Genomic DNA, 20,778 nt, shown 5'->3' with positions numbered 1-20,778 from the left:
CTTAAGCTTCTTTAGACTTTAACAGTTTGGTATCAACATCAACGTTTATCTCCTTTCTGACAGGTACTCCTGCCGTGATTTGCATAGGAAAGAGAGAAGGGACTCTTCCAATTTTGTCGTTTTACAGATTGAAACTCTGAACCCCAGCCTTCCAAGCTAGCCGCAGAACCAAGATGGGGATCCAGGTCTACTGGGTTATCTAATAGCATCTGAGACCATTTATAGCTTCAGGTCCACCCACGAATATTCATGAACTTGACTTGTCTGCTCACTGAACCTTGGCGTCACTACCCTTCTGGCTGGCCTCAGGGTTTGATTGCTTTCCGCATAGTAGTGCTCAAACTTTCACTCTCTACCACTTGGGGGCGGCAGACGCGTCATCCAGGTCTCTCTTTTTACTTCCCTCTTCCTTCCCCCAGCGTCCAACAGAGGGCGCCGTGACACCTTGGTACCGCGGCCCCTCCCCCGGCCAACCGTCGATTGGGCCGGCGCGTGACGTCACGCCGTTTTAGCCAAACAAATGGGTTTCGGGGCGAGCGTTGGGCGCCGCCGCGCCGCGCTGGGTGCTCGGTCCGCCTCAGCGGTCGGGAGCGAGCCAGGCCTCCTGCCGTCGGCGCCGCAGCTGCTGCCGCCGCCACTGCATTGGGGTGGTGCAGCCCCCGGGCCAGGCCGCGGCCGGGACAGGAGCGCAGGTGGGTCCGGGCCGGGGTGGGGCGTGGCGCGAGGGCTGCGGGGCTGGGGTCCGGCGGCGGCCACCGTGGCCGCTCCCCGCCCCCTCCCGCTGCCTGCCTGCCTGCGCTCCCGGGGCGCCGGGCGGGTGGGGGCAGGGGCGCCGCCCGCGGGTCCCGGGTAGGGACGCGGCGGCCCGCGCCTCCTCCGAGGCAGCCCTCCCAGCGCGCACGGCCCGGGTGCTAAGCGCCCCCACGGGCCACGGACGGTCGGGCGGGTAGGCGGGAGCGGGGTCCTGGGTCCCGGGTGAAGCCGAGGAGATCACGGATAGGCCGTGAGCGAGCACCGGACCGGCGCCCCCACCTACGGGACTCAGGGCGGTGAGGAAGTCAGGGTCTGCACTGGGGTCGCCTCGCCCCTGTCGCGCCCGCCCGGGCTCGGCCACTCTGCCCTTCCCTGCCCCAGCGCAGGTGAGCTGGCGCTTGTCCTTAACCTTCCACGGGGACGGGGCGGGGTGGAGGCTGGGACGCCTCCCCGGCCTCTGGGCTGGCGCAAGTCGACTGCGGTTCGCGGTGAAGTCATAGGGCTGTGGGTCCGCGTGTCTGTGACGTCAGAAAATGGGTCCTGGGATGTCACCGCAGGCCCGGGCGGGGACCTGGACGCGCGGAAGGGCCGGGGGGACCCGCCGGGGAGAAAAAGGAAGTTGTCTTCCATCGATGCCTGGAATCACAGTGGATTTGAATCGAAAGTTGTTCGATATCAGCATTTCGGAATTTTAATGTAATAGTTGTTCATTTCTTTAACTTCATGTCAAGCAAGCATCGTTAGTACAGCTCAATATAAGACATTTGACTTAGAAAATTTAAGTCAAGGTAGGAGGTTTTTTTGGAGGGTGTAATGTAAAAAGCCTTTTAGGAAGCTTAAATTTGATGGTTTGCGGTCAGAATTACTGAAAAAAAAATCAGTTACAGTGCTGATAAAACAGTTTGCTTTACTTTTTTTTTTTTTTAACTGGACGTCTGCTATCTGCTGTTAGCATTTTTTTGTTAGAAAATGGCCAGGAGATGGGAGAGTGGATCTTAGATGATTTTTTTTTTCTATTGTAAAGGGAGGGAGGAGCTTGAGTTAATTCAACATTTGTCTTAAGTGATAATCACCTGAGGAGTTCATTTATCCAGGTTGTCCCTATCATACCCCATGCTGCCATGGATAATTGAGAGTTTTCTGTGGTTTAGAAGTTAGCAACAAGCCTTTTTCTTGCTTTCTGATACCCTGCTATAACTTAATATAATAGCATATCCAAGGACCGCTTGTCTGGATAGGTAACTAAAATTTTGTCTGTAGTGCTTTTAAATATGAAATTACAGCATTTTAAAGTGATTTGCCTATGAATACTGTTTTTCTTCCAAAGCTTTCAAAAAAGATCTAACTAGAAGAGAAGTTAGTCATTTGTCATAGTGACCCTCTTCAGACATTCCAGCATATCAGTAGTTTCATTTCCTTCTCTCCGTAGAGTAATGTAAATGGAATCTAGTTCAAAAGGTAGATGGCTTAAAATTGATTCCTCAATCCTTCCTCACTCACCTTGACTTGTAATGGTAGGGGGGTCTCTCTCTCTCTCTCTCTCTCTCTCAATACTTCCTGTTCCCCATTTGCTTTTTAAAGGTGATAAGTTAGTGTCTCTACATATGTCAACATGCAGATGGAATTTGTGCCGATTTTAAGGCAGGAAATAAAAGCAAACATTTACCCCTGTTAGGTACTATTGGATTTGACTGGAAGTTCAGAAAGCAAGGTTTTCCTGTAAATCTTATTTTGATCCTCAGCACAACCTTGAGAATTTGACAACATTGTGTGTACTAGAAGTTCTGTTTTCTTCTTCCTTCTATTAAGAAATTAGGAATTATATGCTGACAGTGTTGAGTGAAGGCTCTAAAGATACCATTTGAACCTCTGGATCACCAGAGAATGAGAGGCATCTGAATTAATATGGAAACTGGTGATATTCAGAGTGTTAGTTAACCGTCTCTTTAAGATGAAAGAATCTTGGCAAGATATTATGTAATGCAATTGAAGGAGGTCCAAAAATGGACACCTGCATGTGTCTTTCCCAAGTAGTAGCCATTCTGGGAGCCAGCTACATGGCTCTGTGTAAGTTAGCTGTACTAGTTGTTTTGTTTTTTTTTTTGAAACCGAGTCTTGTTCCGATGCCCAGGATGGTACATTCTCAGCTCACTGCAACCTCCATCTCCTGAGTTCAAGTGATTCTCCTGCCTCAGCCTCCCGTGTAGCTGGGACTACAGGTGCATGCCATCATGTCTGACTAATTTTTGTATTTTTAGTAGAGATGGGGTTTCACTGTGTTGGTGAGGCTGGTCTCGAACTCCTGACCTTGTGATCCACCCACCTAAGCCTCCCAAAGTATTGGGATTACAGGCATGAACCACCGTTCCAACCTGGTGTACTAGTATTATTGGGAAAGGATGAAGGTCAGACTAAATGAGAGTTGAAAGATTTCAGCTGATAAGACTTAGCTGATAACTGCTCTTGGGTAGTGCATTTTCCCCGTTTTGCTTAGCAGTTATGAAGCTTTTATTTTTCCTCATGGAAAATGAGTTAATAGGTGAAGAATAAATGTCTTAGTGTATATTGATGTGACTGAGGAACAATGACAGATAATTTAAAAGCCAGTTTGTGAGTGTTGTATAATTACCTAACAAGCCATAACTTGTGTTAAACATTTTTACAGTCTGTTTCTATTTTTGGCAGGATATTTTTCACCCCCTTGCTTTCCAGTTTTGGATCTGGGAAGTAGCTGTTACTTCTTACGAATGGTTTTATGGAAATTAATTTTGAGATTGCTTTTATTATTTTAAGTCATTTTATTCCCTTATATCATTTGAGGGCAATGAATTAACCAATCATTGGTTGTGTGGCATCTTTCTGATGGATAAAAGCAAATGTCAAGAAGAATGGGAGTGCTGTGCCGTTTTATAGACATTCTTTAGGATATGTTTATTGGATCCATTATTTTATTAACATAACGATTTAAATTCTTACAAAATTTTCTACTTTATTTTTTAAACTTAATTTATGTTTAGCTAGTTTAATTTGACAGTTTTTATATTCTAGTAAACTTTAATCTTAGTTTAATATTTCTTTGAGAGAGAACATACTTATCTTTAGAGACATCATTTAGTGTTGTCTTCCAAAATTTGCAGCTGTTTAGAACCAGATACTTGAGGGAAGCTACTATGGTATGATGAATGCCTTCCTTGTTAGGTCATGTGTGACAAAGGCAAAATTCAGCAAGTGCATAATCTGCAGTCCTTTGGAAGCAACAAAAACAAAAAAGAGCAGATTAACTCGAAATGCATTTAGGTCATCTGGAAATTGAATTCCTGTCAGTTCTTATCTTTGCATAATTTATCTTCTCCCCTTTAGTTAATGCTTATGGTATTTTGAAGCTGATGAGCATACTGTATTTTCCAGGAGAGCATTAATACACTGTAGTTTCTTAGTGTTAGTTAAAAGAACTTAACCTTTCATTCCCACCTCCACTAGTTAGTGCCCCACAGAAAAGAGGCTCTCATTAGTTCTTTTTTTATTTTTATTTTTTAATTTTAAAGACGGGATTTCACCCTGTTGGTCAGGCTGGTCTTGAACTCCCGACCTCAGGTGATCCGCCTACCTTGGCCCCCAGAGTGCTTGGATTACAGGCGTGAGCCACCGTGCCCGGCCTCAAAGTAAGTATTATTTACACCTAGACATTTCCCCGTGCCTATTAACTATTTGTTCACTTGTTTTTAGGTAAAACTTGTATGTAGCAAAATATACAAATCTTATACTATTTCCTTAGTTTGAACAAGTTCAGACATTTGTGTAACCCATATCCCTGTTGTGATATAGAACATTATCATCACCATAAAAAGTTCCTTCCCATACCTTCTAGGTCAATTTCTCTCTCTCTCTTTCTTTTTTTTTTTTTTTAATTGAGATAGAGTGTAGCTCTGTTGCCCAGGCTGGAGTGCAGTGGGGCAGTATTGGCTCACTGCAGCCTCCACCTCCCGGATTCAAGCGATTCTCTTGCCTCAGCCTCCTGAGTAGCTGGGATTACAGGTGTGAGCCATCACGCTTGGCTAATTTTTGTGTTTTTAGTAGAACAGAGTTTCACCATATTGGTCAGGCTGGTCTCGAACTCCTGAACTTGTGATCCACTGCCTTGGCCTCCCAGAGTGCTGGGATTAGCTACCGAGCCCAGCTTCAGGTCAATATCATTAGCTGTTTAATCACCTGCCGTCTTATTTCTACTAGTTTCTTCTGAAACTACTTGTTCAAATGATCTACTTTGTTAGAAGTACATTAGGGTAGTGTTATGCTTGGTGTTAAAGAGTATAAAGAAATGAACACAGCCCTTACTCTCTCTATAAGCTTACGATTTAGTTTTTTGTTTTGTTTGTTGAGACAGTCTCACTTTGTTGTCTGGGCTGAAGTAGAGTGGTGCAATCATAGCTCACTGTAACATCGAGCTCCTGGACTCAAGCCATCCCCCCTTCCTCAGCCTCCTGAGTAGTTGCAACTACAGAGGTGTTCCACCATGCTCGGCTACTTTTTTTTTTTTTGAGAAGGAGTCTTGCTGTGTTGCCCAGGCTGGAGTGCAGTGGCTATTCACAAGTGCAATCCTACTACTAATCAGCATGGGAGTTTTGACCTGCTAGGGTTTCTGACCTGGGCCGCTTCACCCGTCCTTAGGCAACCTGCTGGTCCCCTGCTCCCAGGAGTTCACCATATTGATGTCGAACTTAGTGCCTACACCTGATAGGCATAGTGCACTATAACCCAGAACTCCTGGACTCAAGCCATTCTCTAGCCTCAGCCTCCCAAGTAGGTGGGACCACAGGCGTGTTGCTACCATGACCCGTGCTTTTTTTTTTTTTTTTTTTTTTTTTTTTTTTCTTTTTTTTTTTTTATTGCATTTTAGGTTTTGGGGTACATGTGATGAACATGCAAGATTGTTGCATAGGTACACACATGGCAGTGTGCTTTGCTGCCTTCCGTCCCCTCACCTGTATCTGTCATTTCTCCCCATGCTATCTCTTCCCACCTCCCCACCCCCCACCCCTCCCCCATTTCCCCCCAACAGACCCCAGTGTGTAGTGCTCCCCTCCCTGTGTCCATGTGTTCTCATTGTTCAACACCCACCTATGAGCGAGAATATACGGTGTTTGATTTTCTGCTCTTGTGTCAGTTTGCTGAGAATGATGGTTTCCAGGTTCATCCATGTCCCTATAAAGGACGTGAACTCATCGTTTTTGATGGCTGCATAATATTCCATGGTGTATATGTACCACATTTTCCCTATCCAGTCTATCATCGTTGGGCATTTGGGTTGGTTCCAGGTCTTTGCTATTGTAAACAGTGCTGCTATGAACATTCGTGTGCACGTGTCCTTGTAGTAGAATGATTTATAATCCTTTGGATATATACCCAGTAATGGGATTGCTGGGTCAAATGGGATTTCTATTTTTAGGTCCTTGAGGAATCGCCACACTGTCTTCCACAATGGTTGAATTAATTTACATTCCCACCAACAGTGTAGAAGTGTTCCTATTTCTCCACATCCTCTCCAGCATCTGTTGTTTCCTGATTTTTTAATGATCGCCATTCTAACTGGTGTGAGATGGTATCTCAATGTGGTTTTGATTTGCATTTCTCTGATGACCAGTGATGATGAGCATTTTTTCGTATGTTTGTTGGCCTCCTGTATGTCTTCTTTTGTAAAGTATCTGTTCATATCCTTTGCCCATTTTTGAATGGGCTTGTTTGTTTTTTTCTTGTAGATCTGCTTTAGTTCTTTGTAAATTCTGGATATCAGCCCCTTGTCAGATGGGTAGACTGCAAAAATTTTTTCCCATTCTGTTGGTTGCCGATTCACTCTACTGACTGTTTCTTTTGCCGTGCAGAAGCTGTGGAGTTTGATTAGGTCCCATTTGTCTATTTTGGCTTTTGTTGCCATTGCTTTTGGCGTTTTGGTCATGAAGTCCTTGCCTACACCTATGTCCTGAATGGTTTTGCCTAGATTTTCTTCTAAGGTTTTTATGGTATTAGGTCTGATGTTTAAGTCTTTAATCCATCTGGAGTTAATTTTGGTGTAAGGTGTCAGGAAGGGGTCCTGTTTCTGCTTTCTGCACATGGCTAGCCAGTTTTCCCAACACCATTTATTAAACAGGGAGTCCTTTCCCCATTGCTTGTTTTTGTCAGGTTTGTCGAAGATCAGATGGTTGTGGGTATGGTGTATTTCCTGTGAGGCCTCTGTTCTGTTCCATTGGTCTATATCTCTGTTTTGGTACCAGTACCATGCTGTTTTGATTACTGTAGCCTTGTAGTATAGTTTGAAGTCCGGTAGTGTGATGCCTCCTGCTTTGTTCTTTTTGCTTAGAATTGACTTGGCTATGCGGGCTCTCTTTTGGTTCCATATGAAGTTTAAGGTGTTTTTTTCCAGTTCTGTGAAGAAGGTCATTGGTAGCTTGATGGGAATAGCATTGAATCTGTAAATTACTTTGGGCAGTATGGCCATTTTCACTATGTTGATTCTTCCTAACCATGAACATGGAATGTTTCTCCATCTGTTTGTATCCTCTCTTATTTCGTTGAGCAATGGCTTGTAGTTCTCCTTGAAGAGGTCCTTTATGTTCCTTGTTAGTTGTATTCCTAGGTACTTTATTCTCTTTGTAGCAATTGTGAATGGCAGTTCGTTCTTGATTTGGCTCTCTTGAAGTCTATTACTGGTGTATAGGAATGCTTGTGATTTTTGCACGTTGATTTTGTATCCTGAGACTTTGCTGAAGTTGTTTATCAGTTTCAGGAGATTTTGGGCTGAGATGATGGGGTCTTCCAGATATACAATCATGTCATCTGCAAATAGAGACAATTTGATTTCCTCCTTTCCAATTTGGATACCCTTTATTTCTTTTTCTTGCCTGATTGCTCTGGCTAGAACTTCCAGTACTATATTGAATAGGAGTGGTGAGAGAGGGCATCCTTGTCTAGTGCCAGATTTCAAAGGGAATGCTTCCAGTTTTTGCCCATTCAGTATGATATTGGCTGTTGGTTTGTCGTAAATAGCTTTTATTGTTTTGAGATACGTTCCGTCAATACCTAGTTTATTGAGGGTTTTTAGCATAAAGGGTTGTTGAATTTTGTCAAAAGCCTTCTCTGCATCAATCGAGATAATCATGTGGTTTTTGTCTTTGGTTCTGTTTATGTGGTGAATTACGTTTATGGACTTGCGTATGTTGAACCAGCCTTGCATCCCCGGGATGAATCCTACTTGATCATGGTGGATGAGCTTTTTGATATGCTGTTGCAATCGGTTTGCCAGTATTTTATTGAAGATTTTTGCATCTATGTTCATCATGGATATTGGCCTGAAATTTTCTTTTCTTGTTGAGTCTCTGCCGGGTTTTGGTATCAGGATGATGTTTGTCTCGTAAAATGATTTGGGAAGGATTCCCTCTTTTTGGATTGTCTGGAATAGTTTCAGAAGGAATGGTATCAGCTCCTCCTTGTATGTCTGGTAGAATTCAGCTGTGAACCCATCTGGACCTGGGCTTTTTTTGGGTGGTAGGCTCTTTATTGCTGCCTCGACTTCAGACCATGTTATTGGTCTATTCAGGGTTTCGGCTTCTTCCAGGTTTAGGCTTGGGAGGTTGCAGGTGTCCAGGAATTTATCCATTTCTTCCAGGTTTACTAGTTTATGTGCATAGAGTTGTTTGTAATAATCTCTGATGATGGTTTGGATTTCTGTGGAATCTGTGGTGATATCCCCTTTATCGTTTTTTATTGCATCAATTTGGTTATTCTCTCTTTTCTTTTTTATTAATCTGGCTAGTGGTCTGTCTATTTTGTTGATCTTTTCAAAAAACCAGCTCCTGGATTTATTGATTTTTTGAAGAGTTTTTTGTGTCTCTATTTGCTTCAGTTCTGCTCTGATCTTAGTTATTTCCTGTCTTCTGCTAGGTTTTGAGTTTTTTTGATCTTGCTCCTCTAGCTCTTTCAATTTTGATGATAGGGTGTCAATTTTCGATCTCTCCTTTCTTCTCATGTGGGCACTCATTGCTATATATTTTCCTCTAGAGACTGCTTTAAATGTGTCCCAGAGATTCTGGTATGTTGTGTCTTCGTTCTCATTGGTTTCGAAGAACATCTTTATTTCTGCCTTCATTTCATTGTTTATCCAGTCAACATTCAAGAGCAAGTTGTTCAGTTTCCATGAAGCTGTGCGGTTCTGAGTTAGTTTCTGCATTCTGAGTTCTAACTCGATTGCACTGTGGTCTGAGAGACTGTTTGTTATGATTTCTGTTCTTTTGCATTTGCTGAGGAGTGATTTATTGCCAATTATGTGGTCAATTTTAGAGTAGGTGTGATGTGGTGCTGAGAAGAATGTATATTCTGTGGATTTGGGGTGGAGAGTTCTGTAAATGTCTATTAGGTTTGCTCGTTCCAGGTCTGTGTTCAGGTCCTGGATATCCTTGTTGATTTTCTGTCTGGTTGATCTGTCTAATGTTGACAATGGGGTGTTAAAGTCTCCCACTATTATTGTGTGGGAGTCTAAGTCTCTTTGTAAGTCATTAAGAACTTGCCTTATGTATCTGGGTGCTCCTGTATTGGGTGCATATATATTTAGGATCGTTAGCTCTTCTTGTTGCAGTGATCCTTTTACCATTATGTAATGTCCTTCTTTGTCTCTTTTGATCTTTGTTGCTTTAAAGTCTATTTTATCAGAGATGAGAATTGCAACTCCTGCCTTTTTTTGCTCTCCATTTGCTTGGTAGATCTTCCTCCATCCCTTTATTTTGAGCCTTTGTGTATCCTTGCATGTAAGATGGGTTTCCTGGATACAGCACACTGATGGGTTTTGGCTTTTTATCCAATTTGCCAGTCTGTGTCTTTTGATTGGGGCATTTAGTCCATTGACATTTAGGGATAGTATTGTTATGTGTGAATTTGATGCTGTCATTTTGATGCTACCTGGCTGTTTTGTTGGTTAGTTGATGCAGATTCTTGATTGTGTTGCTGCTTTTTTACCATTTGGTGTGTTTTTGGAGTGGCTGGTACTGGTTGTTCCTTTATATGTGTAGAGCCTCTTTCAGGAGTTCTTGTAGAGCAGGTTTGGTGGTGATGAAATCTCTGAGTGCTTGCTTGTTCACAAAGGATTTTATTTTTCCTTCACTTATGAAGCTGAGTTTGGCTGGATAGGAGATTCTGGGTTGAAAGTTCTTTTCTTTAAGGATGTTGAATATTGGCCCCCAGTCTCTTCTGGCTTGTAGGGTTTCTGCTGAGAGATCTGCTGTGAGTCTAATGGGCTTCCCTTTGTGGGTAACCCGACCTTTCTCTCTGGCTGCCCTTAGCATTTTCTCTTTCATTTCAACCCTGGTGAATCTGACGATTATGTGCCTTGGGGTTGCTCTTCTTGAGGAATATCTCTGTGGTGTTCTCTGTATTTCCTGGATTTGAATATTGGTCTGCCTTGCTAGGTTGGGGAAGTTTTCCTGGATAATATCCTGAAGAGTATTTTCCAGCTTGGATTCATTCTCTTCATCACATTCAGGTACACCTATCAGACGTAGATTAGGTCTTTTCACATAGTCCCACATTTCTTGAAGATTTTGTTCATTCCTTTTTGCGCTTTTTTCTCTGTTCTTGCCTTCTCTTTTTATTTCATTGAGTTGGTCTTCGACCTCTGATATCCTTTCTTCTGCTTGGTCAATTCGGCTGTTGAAGCTTGTGCATGCTTCACGAAGTTCTCGTGTTGCGTTTTTCAGCTCCATCAATTCACTTATTCTCCTCTCTATGCTGTCCATTCTCGTCAGCAGTTCGTCCAATCTTTTTTCAAGGTTCCTATTTTCTTTGCGATGGGTTAGAACATGTTCTTTTAGCTCATTGTAGTTTCTTACTACCCATCTTCTGAAGTCTGATTCTGTCATTTCATCACCCTCCTTCTCCATCTGGTCTGGTTCCCTTGCTGGTGAGGAGTTGTGATCACTTTTAGGAGGAGAGGTGTTCTGGTTTCGGGAGTTTTCATCCTTTTTACGCTGGTTTCTACCCATTTTTGTGGGTTTATCCACCTGTTGTCTGTCTCTGTCCCAGGGAGTTGGAGCTTTATGAGTTTCCGTTGCACTACTGCCTTTTTTGATTTTTTTTTTTTCAGGTCGGACCCGCCCAGCTAGCAGCAGGCCTAGCCTCTGCCTGCCCGCAGGGGCTTTGCTGAGCTGCTGTGGGCTCCGCCCAGCTGCCCTGAGCTCTTCCCTGTAGTCCTTTTTATATGGGCGTAGTTAGAACTGTCTGGGCAATGGTGGCCCCGCCTCTGTTATGGCGGACTCTCTCTGTTGTGGCAGGTTGCCTCGGCAACGGCAGCCTGCCTCCGTAGCGGTGGAGAGTCTCAGTAATGGCGGAAGCCCCTCCCCCACGGAGCCGGACCGTCCCGGTTCAGCTGTGCTTGGTTTGAAGGGCTCAACCCAGAGGGTTTCCAATTACTGTTTTTGTTTTCGTTGTTGTTGGGGGTGGAGGGGTGGGACCAACCGAGCCTGATCACCTGGCTCCCTGACTCAGAGTCTTTTCTTTTAAGTTGAACGACCCCGCGTTCCGGTCGCTTGTTGAAAAGGCGCCGGGATCTCCCGTGCTGCGACTCACGGAGTCGGCTCGAACCGCGGCGCCGGCTCCTGGCGGATTTTTTGCCTAGGAATCTCCTGGCCTGGCTCGCTATTTCAGATGAATGGGCTATTCTGCCGTCTCAAGGCTCTGCTCGCCAGCTAAGAGGGCTCCCAGACCAGTGGTTTTTGTACGGAGAACCGCAGCAACAGGGAGTGGTCACAGCAGCCGCGCGGGCGGAATCAGCCCCGCGGGGGCCAAAACAGCCGCACCGGCTGGGACTGCGACGCTGGCGACCCCTCTGCCTGGGTATCTCCTGGTCTGTGAGCAATAAGAGTTCGTCTGGAAATGCGGCGTCCACTCACCCTCTGCACTTTCACTGGGAGCTGAAGTCCTGAGCTGTTCTTAGGCGGCCATCTTGAAAGTCCTCCCTTTTTTTTTTTTAAGAGGCCACATCTTGCTGTGTTGCCCAGTCTGGAGTGCAGTGGCTGTTCAAAGTCCTGGTCACAGTGTACTGCAGCCTTCAACTTTCGGGCTTGCGTGATCTCGGCCTTCTAAGTAATTGAGACTACCAGCACATACCACAGGCTTAGTTTGGGTTTTAATTAGGTATTTGAAGAGAGATAAGTAAACGTGACATGAATTCAAAAGAGGAAAGTTCCTTAGGAGTAGGTCTTGAATTAGGCCCTGCTAAGGTATGAATATTGGTGTCCCTCCAAAATTTAAATGTTGGAACTTAATCCCCAGTGTGATAGTATTAAGAGCTGGGGCTTCTACTAGGTGATGAAGTTGTGAAGGGGATTAATGCCTTGGTAAAAGAGGCTTGAGGAGCCCTTTGTCCCTTCCATCCTGTAAAGTGCCGTCCCTGAGGAGCAGAGCCTCACCAGACACTGAATTTGCCACTGCCTTGATCTTGGACTTCTCAGTCTCCAGAACTGTCAGTAAGTTTCTGTTGTGTAAAAAAAAAACGAATGTAAGATATTTTATTATAGCAGCCTGACTGAACAAGGACAGGCCTTTAAGGATTCAGATAATAATTTTTTTTTTTTTTTTAATTTTTAAAAGACTGTGATTAGAAGCTTTGTATTAAAGGAAGAGTAGCAGAAAACGGTGGGTTGGGACCAGGTTTTGGAAGGAGTTTGAGTATTATTTTGTACCCAGTGATAGTTTTTGAGGAAAGGAATAATGTTTTCCACAGATCTTTTAGTTAAATCTTTATTCTGTTTGTCATCTTTGGTACTTAGTTGTATAGAAGACCTCGTTTTTTGAGTTGTCTCTTCTCTTAGTTCTTTGCTTGTCTCTGATCTCAGCTTTTCTGGCAATTCTTTCTCTTCCAGATTCAGACTATCTAATGCTCTGTTCTTGAACCTTTATTGCTGCTTAGAATCCAGCCCTTACCTCTTAGGGCTTCTCAGTTATAATTCTTTCCAAATCATGCATACATTTTTATTCATAAACTGTTAACTCTTGTTGGGTTTCTAACTACTAAGAAGATGCTTCTTTTGTATATCCCTTTTTACTTCGACTTATTCAGGATCCTATAGCAAGAACATTTGCTCTAGGTAGTTGGAGCAAGCAGGATTTTTGAGAGAAAGATAAGTAAACTTTGAGCGGACTGAATGAACAGGATAGTCTGAACTTCTAGGAACAAACCCCTGAATGATACTGCAGAGCTTGCCTGCCAAGGGGTCTACGGCCACCATAGCATCTAGAACCATGTTATTGAATCAGAAAGCTGCTTTAACAGCTTAAACTTCCTTGGGTAGGACTGTTATTTCACATTACGTCTTTCTGTTCCCTGTATCTTATGCAGGTATGTCTGCTTGCCCACACTTAGGTCATATGTGAAACCTTAGCATTGCCTATATGCAAAACAGGAAGTACATGTCAGAGCTTGATGGGAGTATTAAGTCTGCAGTACATTCAGTTTGTGAGGAACTGAATTCATTTTTCCCAGATTCCCTCATTGTGACAAAGTTAAGCCTTTTCTAAGTTTTGTCTGTCCAAAGACATGGTATTGTTCTAGTTTTCTGAGATAGAACCTATTGAAAATTGTATCATTTAGATTTTTTTTTTTTTTTTGAGACGGAGTTTCGCTCTTGTTACCCAGGCTGGAGTGCAGTGGCGTGATCTTGGCTCACCGCAACCTCCATCTCCTGGGTTCAGGCAATTCTCCTGCCTCAGCCTCCTGAGTAGCTGGGATTACAGGCACGCGCCACCATGCCCAGCTAATTTTTTTTGTATTTTTAGTAGAGACGGGGTTTCACCATGTTGACCAGGATGGTCTTGATCTCTTGACCTCGTGATCCACCCGCCTTGGCCTCCCAAAGTGCTGGGATTACAGGCTTGAGCCACCGTGCCCGGCATCATTTAGATTTTTTAATGCTGATAATAATAGAAAACCAACTGAAATTCACTGGCTTACAATATTAAGAAGTCCAAAGGTGAAGTTTGATTCAGTTAAGTGATCAGACCTCATCTTTCTCTTCCTTTATTTAATGAGCTCAGGTTCCGGGGTTTTGGTCCCTTTGTGTTTACAGCATGTTTGTTGCAGTTCAAGTCCTACATCCGCATGGTGTCCAATCCAGAGGAAAATACATAGGACTACTGTACAAAGAAAACCAGTTGCATTAAAATATAGTTACAGAAGTATTTTTAAAAATTGTTAGTAATACCTGTTTCTTCCTCCTTTTTTTTTTTTTTTTTTTTTTGAGAGGGAGTCTTCCTGTGTCGCCCAGGCTAAACTACAGTGGCACGATCTTGGCTCATTATAACCTCCACCTCCCAGGTTCGAGTGATTCTTCTGCCTCAGCCTCCCAAGTAGCTGGGAGTACAGGCACATACCACCACACCCGGCTCATTTTTCTATTTTTAGTAGAGATGGACTTTCACCATATTGGCCAGGCTAGTCTTGAACTCCTGACCTTGTGATCCACCGGCCTCGGCCTCCCAAAGTGCCTGGCCTAATACCTCTTTCTTTTTTTGAGACAGGTTCTTGATCTGTTGCCTAGGCTGGAGTACAGTGGTGCTAACACAGCTTATGGCAGCCTCAGACTCTGAGGCTCAAGTGATTCTCTCACCTCAGCTTTCTGAGTAGCTGGGACAACAGGTGCACACCACCACATCCAGGTAATTTTAAAATTTTTTATAGAGATGAGGTCTCACCATCTTGCTTAGGCTGGTCTTAAGTTCCTGGGCTCAGACCATCCTCTTGCCTTGGCCTCCCAAAATGCTGGGATTATAGGTGTGAGTCATCATGCCTAGCCTGTTTCTTTTGTTTTGTTTCGTTTTGTTTGTATTTTTAGCCTGTTTCTTTATTAAAAAGATTTAGTGGGTGTCTAATAATTTCCAAGTGGTGATGAGTATTATCACTCTTTGGAGGCAAACACAGATCATGTGATAGGAAAATAAATAACTGATTTCTACTGGTGACAAAATGAACAGATATTGCTAATATAATACTATTGTGATGTGTTGGCTGAATTTGCAGTAAAAGGAAATGCTAAATTTCAGTTAGAGGTTAGTGAAAGTAAAGATGTAATTTGTTTTTCTCATCTGAGTTTAAAGACACCCTGAATTCGGCCGGGCACGGTGGCTCACGCCTGTAATCCCAGCACTTTGGGAGGCCGAGGCGGGTGGATCACGAGGTCAAGAGATCGAGACCATCCCAGTCAACATGGTGAAACCCCGTCTCTACTAAGAATACAAAAAATTAGCTGGGCATGGTGGCGCGTGCCTGTAATCCCAGCTACTCAGGAGGCTGAGGCAGGAGAATTGCCTGAACCCAGGAGGCGGAGGTTGCGGTGAGCCGAGATTGCGCCATTGCACTCCAGCCTGGGTAACAAGAGCGAAACTCCGTCTCAAAATAAAATAAAATAAAATAAAATAAAATAGGCCGGGCACGGTGGCTCAAGCCTGTAATCCCAGCACTTTGGGAGGCCGAGCCAGGTGTATCACGAGGTCCAGAGATCGAGACCATCCTGCTTAACATGGTGAAACCCCGTCTCTACTAAAAGTACAAAAAATTAGCTGGGCATGGTGGCGCGTGCCTGTAATCCCAGTTATTCGGGAGGCTGAGGCAGGAGAATTGCCTGAACCCAGGAGGCGGAGGTTGCTGTGAGCCGAGATCGCGCCATTGCACTCCAGCCTGGGTAACAAGAGCGAAACTCCATCTCAAAAAAATAAATAAATAAATAAATAAATAAAAAATAAAATAAAATAAAGATACCCTGAATTCTAGACATAAACCCTTGCAGTGTCTGTGAGCCTCAGCTTAAGAACCACTGCTAGAAGAGAGTTTCTCTTCCTGGAAGCTCAAGAAATGTCTTCTTGTGTCTCATTGACTTTGGGTTACATTGTCATTCCTGAATCAACCACTAAGGCAAGAGAAATAGGATTTGCTAATTAGTTTAGCCAGCCTGGATCTACCTCTGGAGTTGCCACTTAAGCAGCATCATGGTAGAGGAAGTAGATTTCCAAGGGAAAATCAAGAAGCAGTGGATGGCAGAGTCTGGGAGAATTTGCTAGGTGCCCCTCCTCCTCAAAAAAAAAAAAAAAAAAAAAAGGCCAGTAGATACTGAGTAGCAAATAGCATTATGTCTATCCTCTCCCTTTGCTTCCATGGCCAACCAGTTCTTAAGTTTTAGTGAAACTTCAATTTGCATTTGCCTTTTTCTGTTTAGTCTCTCTGAAAATATCTTAGGCCTCCAGTGTGGTAGTATGTGGATTAGTCCATTGGATTGTGGAAAGAAAAATGTTTTTTTTTTCTTTTCTTTCTTTTTTCCTTTTTTTTTTTTTAAATTTTAAAAAGATGGGGTTTCACCGTGTTGGTCAGTCTGGTCTTGAACTCCGACCTCTGGTGATCCACCTGCCTTGGCCTCCAAAGTGCTTGGATTACAGGCATGAGCCACCATGCCTGGCAGGAAAGAAAAATATTGGAACTTGTGTTTATTATTCTCATCCTACTAGTATTTATATACATCTTATATGTATGTAAAATATATTAGTACAGTGGTGCATGTACGTGTATTACATTTATAAATATATCTACATATTTGTGGGTACATGTTAAAAATATTTTAAACAATGGGAATGGGAGAAAAGTTGAGATTACTATGTAGAGCAGTGCTGTTGAGTAGATAATAGCCCTCTGTATCTGTGGGTTTAGTGTCCATAGATCCAGCCAACCTCAGATGGAAAATGCTTGTGGGAAAAAAAAAATTACATCTGTAGTGAACATGTACAGATTTTTTTCTTGTCATGACAGTACAGTATAACTCTTTACATAGCATTTACATTGTATTAGATATTTTAAGTAATCTAGAGTTTATTTAAAGTATGTGGTAGAATGTGTGTAGGTTATATGCAAATACTGCACCATTTTATATCAGGGACTTAAGCATCCACGGAGTTTGGTGTCTAAGGGAGGTCCTGAAACCAACCCCCCACGGATATTGAGGGAAGACTGTAATATGAGCCTTGTATGTATATAATTTAACATTTTCTAGTTAGCTGCATTGAGGGAAAAATAAACAGGTGAAAATTATTTTAAAAATATGTAAACATGGCTGGACGCGGTGGCTCACGCCTGTAATCCTAGCACTTTGGGAGGCCGAGGCGAGTGGATCACGAGGTCAAGAGATCGAGAGCATCCTGGTCAACATGGTGAAACCCCATCTCTACTAAAAATACAAAAAATTAGCTGGGCATGGTGGGGTGTGCCTGTAATCCCAGCTATTCAGGAGGCTGAGGCAGAATTGCCTGAACCCAGGAGGCGGAGGTTATGGCGAGCCGAGATCGTGCCATTGCACTACAGCCTGGGTAACAAGAGTGAAACTCCGTCTCAAAAATAAATAAATAAATAAATAAATAAATAAACACAGTATATCCAAAACATGATTTCACATTGTTATCAATATAAAAGTTACTGAAATTGTTTGCAGTCTTTTGTTTTCATATAACATCTTTGAAATCTGGTGTGCATTTTACACTTAAAGCATATCCCTCTGGGCATGGTAGCCCATAGTCCTAGCTACTCAGGAGGCTGAAGCAGGAGAATAGCTTGAACCCTGGAGTTTGAGGTGATGGTGAGCTGTGATCATGCCACTGGACTCTAGCCTGGATGACAGAGTGAGACCTATCTCTTAAAAAAAAGGAAAAAAAACAGCACATCTCAGTTCAGACTGCTAATATTTCAGGTGTCAAAAGCCACATGCAGCTAGTATGGCTGCTGTATTGGATAGCACAGATCTAGACCAATGAAAATTGTGGATTTAGATTTCTGCAATTGTCTCTGTGATGGTTTTTTATAATTCCATATTTGCCCCCTTCAATTTTCTGTACACAGTTGGCAGGTTAATTGGACAAGAATTCTGGTGGGATGATGTTACTCTCCAAATGAGAACCCGTTCTAGGTTTTGGTGTTTTAAGATAGTCCCACCCTTCCTCTCCATTTTCTGGAACTCCCTGCAATAAACCTGGTATCGGGCAGTTTGTTCAGCCTTGTTTTCTCCTTTTATTTCTCCAAATGTAACTTCTATTTTAAGAAGTCTGTTTCCATGAAACCTTGTTGGACTCACCAATGCCTCCGTAACATCCTTTCCTTTTCACAAATTTCTATGGTGTATGTATACTGAGTGCTTTGCCACTTAGCACATTGGCATTTCATTGTATACTGTTACTTGTTGCTGTCTAATTCACATGTGATTAGCCTTATCTCCCCTAATAAATTGTAAGCTTCATATCCCTGAATTGTAGGCATATATCGAAGACTTAGTTTTTCCTTATCTTTAGTAAGCTTTACATTTTAGTAGCTTTGCATTTTTTTTTTGTTTGTTTTTGAGACGGAGTTTCGCTCTTGTTACCCAGGGTGGAGTGCAATGGCGCAATCTCGGCTCACCGCAACCTCCGCTTCCTGAGTTCAGGCAATTCTCCTGCCTCAGCCTCCTGAGTAGCTGGGATTACAGGCACACGCCACCACGCCCAGCTAATTTTTTTGTATTTTTAGTAGAGACAGGGTTTCACCATGTTGACCAGGATGGTCTCGATCTCTTGACCTCGTGATCCACCCGCCTCGGCCTCCCAAAGTGCTGGGATTACAGGCTTGAGCCACCGCGCCCGGCCAGCTTTACATTTTTTGAAATTAAAATTTTTTTGTTATTCCAAAACGTTACGTTTTTAAATTTAGCTTTTTGACTCTGTGCTTGTGCTTTCAACACTTCCACAAAGATTTTCTGCTTCTTGATAAGGAAGGCACCTTTGATCCTGTCATGGACTTATTTAGCACACATGATAGGCCCTGCTAAAGTGTTTTTCATTTTAGACAACCTTATAACTATAGGTCCATAGCACAAACCCCTCAAAGTCTGGCTGGGTACATGCCACATGCAGATTTTTTGTCTTTCCCAACCTTCTTGGTTGGTAAACAGTTCTATTGCCAGGCGTTTCAGTCAGCCTATTTCTTTTGAAAGCTGTATTGTAGGAAAGCCAATGACTGTAACACACTGGACCATTCTGAGTGACTCTAGACAGTGTCCGCAGAAAAAAAGCAGTTGTTTTGTTTTCTACTCTGCTTGTTAACTTAGACACTTTTTAGCAGATTCATTTGTAGGAGTTGTTCATTTGCCTTTATGACAATTAAAGAGATTAATCTTGTTTATAGAGTAGTTTATTTAAAACTACAACATTCTTTGAACTACAGAAAAGGAAATTATTGATTAGCTGGAGTTTCTGAAGATGAAATTTGAGTTTCATAAGGTAGTCTCAAAGGACACTTTTGCTTTAATGTCCAGAAACCAGAAGAGGCACCTTGTTTCCAAAGTAGGGCAAGAGGTTTTATTTCAAGTTCAGTCATCAGCATTATTCTCTGGAGGTTGTCAGTGCTTTTTACAAAACCCAGTCACCTTAACCCTAGGGAATAGGTTTCTCTTTGTTCAGGCTGTCTTCTTTCCTGGATGAAGAGCTCTACCATCATCACTGTATCTTAGCTCATTTGTGGAACAAAGGACTATCAAAATGTTTCTTGAAAATAAGTCCAAAGAGGGCCTTAGAGCTTTATGCTTTAAGGAATCGACTTTCATTTGACATTTTCTTTGCCTATTTTATTTAACGTAGGCTATGATTAGATTGATAAAAAGCTAAAAAAAAATGCACCAACATTTTTAACTTGTGAAATTTCACAACTGATTTATTGTAACATATTTTATATGCCAGGTATTATGTTAAGTGCATTAGTTAACTCCCATCACTTTTTCTTTTAGCATAATTATATAGATATTTATATTCTTTGGCAAATAGTCTTTAAGAATTTATTTTTTTTAATTTAACACTTCATTTTTTACCCCCTTTTAGGTAAATATAAAGTTGGTTCTTTTTTTTTTTTTTTTTCTGAGACGGAGTTTCACTCTTGTTACCCAGGCTGGAGTGCAATGGCGCGATCTCGGCTCACTGCAACCTCCGCCTCCTGGGTTCAGGCAATTCTCCTGCCTCAGCCTCCTGAGTAGCTGGGATTACAGGCACGTGCCACCATGCCCAGCTAATTTTTTGTATTTTTAGTAGAGACGGGGTTTCACCATGTTGACCAGGATGGTCTCGATCTCTTGACCTCGTGATCCACCCGCTTCGGCCTCCCAAAATGCTGGGATTATAGGCTTGAGCCACCGCACCCGGCCAGTTGGTTCTTTTTTTATAAAGATTTTTCTTTTCTTTTTTTTTTTTTGAGAAGGAGCCTTGCTCTGTGGCCCAGGCTGTAGTGCAGTGGGATGATCTCATTTCACTGCAGTCCCCCCATCCTGGGTTTGAACAATTCTCCTGCCTCAGCCTCCCAAGTTGCTGAGACTAAAGGTGTGAGCCACCACGCCCAGCTAATTTTTTTGTATTTTTAGTAGAGATGGGGTTTCACCATGTTGGCCAGAAAGGTCTCGATCTCCTAACCTTGTGATCTGCCCGCTTCGGCCTCGCAAAGTGCCGGGGTTACAGGCCTGAGTACCACACCTGGCTTCACCTTACTGTAGTTGTCTTGTTTTATTTCGTGATTCTTTGCCATGTTTATCTTGCTTTTAATTGTCCTATTTGAAACTGCAGAGAACATTCTCTCTGGCCAACTGAGGTTTAAAAAAAAAAAAAGAAAAGAAAAAATGCAAGATGAGGAGTCGGGTGGTAAAGCTTCTTTTAAGAATTGTTCCAAGGAAGAGGAGGGACGGAACAATAAAAGAATTGTTCCTTCTCCCAGGAATGGAGTAACAGCAGATTGCCTAAGGAGGGATGAAGAGAGATTTCCAGGTCGGAAATGAAGCAGGTCAAAACTCCCATGCTGACCAGTAGTAGTAGGATCGCACCTATAAATAGCCACTGCCCTCCAGCATGGGCAACATAGTGAGACCCTATCTCTTTCAAAAAAATTGCTTTATGAACATTTCATGGAATTTCCTTGTTCCCCTTTTAACAGACATGACGAGAAGA

General features: G+C 42.9%; 1 protein-coding gene across 5 annotated transcripts in view; it reads left to right on the top strand.

Annotated features, from left to right (window-relative positions):
* Nucleotides 1–529: 529 nt before the first annotated feature.
* Nucleotides 530–20,778, top strand: part of FBXO34 (F-box protein 34) — a 112,589-nt gene continuing 92,340 nt past the window's right edge. For 2 of the 5 annotated variants that reach the window (XR_012516311.1, XR_012516310.1), the window contains exon 1: nucleotides 566–692. The gene's annotated coding sequence lies outside the window, so the exon portion shown is untranslated. Of the gene's footprint in view, nucleotides 693–856; nucleotides 1,140–20,778 lie in introns of those variants that run through there. The other 3 variants (XM_039469114.2, XM_074393916.1, XM_010341069.3) reach the window with 3 other exon arrangements.

The sequence above is a fragment of the Saimiri boliviensis genome, chromosome 2 (assembly GCF_048565385.1).
Source record: "Saimiri boliviensis isolate mSaiBol1 chromosome 2, mSaiBol1.pri, whole genome shotgun sequence".
NCBI lineage: Eukaryota > Metazoa > Chordata > Mammalia > Primates > Cebidae > Saimiri > Saimiri boliviensis.
The sequence above is the reverse complement of the archived record's forward strand: the minus strand, read 5'-3'. Positions and strand labels throughout refer to the sequence as shown.